This window comes from Lepidochelys kempii, chromosome 1 (genome assembly GCF_965140285.1).
Source record: "Lepidochelys kempii isolate rLepKem1 chromosome 1, rLepKem1.hap1, whole genome shotgun sequence".
Lineage (NCBI taxonomy): Eukaryota > Metazoa > Chordata > Testudines > Cheloniidae > Lepidochelys > Lepidochelys kempii.
This window is the reverse complement of record NC_136380.1, coordinates 1,592,055-1,595,248: the sequence shown is the minus strand read 5'-3', so window position 1 is coordinate 1,595,248 and position 3,194 is coordinate 1,592,055. Positions and strand designations below refer to the sequence as shown.

The 3,194-nt window shown below is 46.1% G+C and overlaps 1 pseudogene; it reads right to left on the bottom strand.

Moving 5' to 3' along the window:
- Positions 1-501: 501 nt before the first annotated feature.
- On the bottom strand, positions 502-1,446 carry LOC140912250 (olfactory receptor 52E4-like; annotated as a pseudogene).
- Between the last annotated feature and the right edge of the window lie 1,748 nt (positions 1,447-3,194).

Here is a 3,194-nt window from a genome sequence, read left to right as displayed (position 1 = left end):
TGCATTTGCTTTAACTTGTATGTAATGGTCAGTGGGTCAGAGAACTGCCCAGTGCAGAGAGAGTACCCTGGAGTGGGGACACCCTAGGGCCTGTCCTATGTGACCACAGCAGGGTCGGGGGTCGGGCCCCCCAGGAATCCTGGGCCCAGCCTCGTTGGGGTTACGAGGACTCTGCCAGACAGGAGAGTGGAAGGGGAGTCCCCAAGGGCAGGGAGGCCACTGGATAAAGGAAGTGGGAGTGAGGACTCAGATCCTTTCGCTAACCCACTTAACCGGGGTAGCGCAGAAACCAGGAAAGTTCCGCACAAGAGTGGGACTATTCCCCCGCTTACACACAGACTGATTCCGCAGTTTATCACATTGACAGAGCCCAGTAAGGACAGGAAAGGATTTAATGTCTCTGTCTGTCCAGTAAGTGATACGGGAAAGGCGCCCAGGGCCACGCACCAGACAGCTCTGCATGGACCTCGGTGTGAGGGCCAGGGCATAAGAAGTAAATATTTAGGACTCTTTATGAGTAAAGAGCTGGAGCAGCCTGCCCTGGATCTGTTTGGTCCTCAACCCATAAATAATGGGGTGTAGCACAGGGGGCGCCACCTGGTACACAGTGGCATGAGAAAAAGGAAATGCAGTGGCACATTGTGGCCAAACCAGTAGAAGAGAGAGGAGAAGAAATCTGATGTACAAAGCTGAGATGGCACAAAGATGAGAGATGCAGGTTCCAAAAGTTTTGAGCCGGGCATCCTTTGTGGGGAGGCGGAAGATGGCCCGGAGGATCAGAGTATAGGACACAGCGATAAAAGACGCATCCATTCCATTCACAGACAAAAGATCAAACAGCCCATAGTAACTACTGATGCTGATGTCAGCGCAGGCCAGGTTCACCACAGCTATGTGCCCACAATAGGAGTGGGGGATGATGTTGGTTCTGCAATATGGCCACCGCCTCGCCAGGAAGGGGTAGGGTAATGCAAGTACAGCACCGCGCAGCACCACGGCCAGGATTATCTTGGCCACCACAGAGTTTGTCAGGGTCATGGAATATCTCAGAGGATGGCAGATGGCCACATAGTGATCCAAAGCCATGGCCACGAGGATTCCAGACTCCATCCCTGCGAAGGAGTGAATGAAGTACATCTGGGTGAGGCAGGTGCTGAAACTGATCTCCCTGGAATTGAACCAGAAGATGCTCAGCATTTTGGGCAGGGTGGATGTGGACAGGACCAGGTCGGTGACAGCCAGCATGCACAGGAAATAGTACATGGGCCCATGGAGGCTCGGCTCCCTCTTCACGATCAACAGGATGGTGAAGTTCCGCAAGACAGCTATGGAGTACATAGCACAGAAGGGAATGGAGATCCATATTTGGGCTGCCTCTAGGCCAGGAATGCCCAGCAGGATGAAGGTGGAGGGGCTGGTGAAGTTGGCTGTGTTCAAATCTGACATGGAGTAGGGGAGAAAGTGTCCAACTCTGAGGCATAAGGGTGTCTCCTGCATTTACCGTATGATCCCTGATTTTCTGTGTGTTCCCAGGATCTCAGGTGATGGCCGTAGTGTAAATGCCTGAATGGAGAGACAATGTTAATATGAAACACTGCCTGCACTACTGGAAGCTGGTCTCATTGGAGAAGCACATTGATCGCTCACACACTGAAAAATTACATTTTCATTATTCAGAGAAAATAACTATGAACAATAACCCTACTAAATCCAATTCCATATTTTGTGGTGCTCCCTGCATTAATAGTTCCTACACTTTGTGGTGGGAGACCCCGAAGAGGCACCAGCAGGAAACACAAGTGTGGATCCTGGTTATCCATCGTTATCTCAGGCAATGAGAGCCAGTATAGGGAGTCCATACCTTTGGGGGTTCCCCATTCATCCAGTTGCTCAAAATCTCAGACGGAAAAAAACAAACTTTTGGGAAGACATGTGCTGAGAGATTCATTGATAAAAGTTTATTAAAAAGTGGAAAACTCATGATTCCACAGTCAACAAAGTGAACAAGTTTGGGTAAAAACTCAGTTCAGTGGTAAAGTGAAGGCAGCAATTGAAGAGATGGGAAGTAATATGTAACAAAGAGGCAAAAGGGAAAATATAGAGCCAAGAATAGAAATTGGAAGTTAAGAAAATTGATAAGTGAAATTAAGACATCAGGGAAAACTCCATGTTTGGCAGGGTTCTGGATCACAAAAAGGAGGTTATTAAGTATATTAACAACAAGAGAAATTCTAGAAAAGTTATATGTCACTTCCTGTGTTAAATGTAAGGTATTAAGAAAGAAAGGGAAAGGGTTTTTTTTTCATTAAATAATTGACAAGGTTACGAAAGAATGGAAAAGCTGGTATGGGATTAGTTCAAAAAAAGTCTAGAAATGTAAGTAATGGCAGTCACCAACAGGGTTTATGCAAAACAGATCTTGTCAAATAAACCTGATTTCATCCTTTTATGAGAGTACACATTGGTTGATCGGGGTACACATTTGGTGGATTAAGGGAACAACACAGATGCAACGTACCTTGATTTCTCAGCGGTATTTGATTGAGTAGGGGAAAATGTTGAGTTGGTGAGTTGGAGCAGGGGAAGGATTTTACCTCTGTGCATGGCAGTGGTTTAACAAACTGCATCCAGTTCTGTAGTCCAAATTTGAAAAAAAAGATGTTGAAAACATGCAGAGGGTGCAGAAAAGAGCCACAAAAATGATTGGAGGATGGAGAAAAAGCCGGATCGTTAGACTTGAAAGTGTATATCTCTCTAATTTATCAAGAAAATGCCCAAGTGGAGACTTTTATGGGGAGAAAACTCTTGGTAATAATGGGCCCTATAATCTACCAGAGAAAGGCTGAGCAAGACCAAAGGGCTGGAAGCTGAAGCCAGGCGAATTCCAGCTTGAAATTAGGGCCAAATAGTTCACACTATTGGTGTTTAAAGACTGGGACACACTGAGAAGAAAAGTCTTGGATTCTCCAATTTCGCATCTTGGCAGATCAAGACTGGATGTTTTTCTGGAAGATCTGCTTGAAGGGTTGTTTACATTTTAAATTCTACAGCCGTGCTTCCCTAGCTCTTTAATATAATTACTACTTACACAGAGGGAAGGGGTTCTCCCCTCAGCATAGGTAATACCCGAGAGGTGGTAGCTAGGTTGATGGAAGAATTAATCTCATGCTGTCTACACCAGGGCACAGATGATC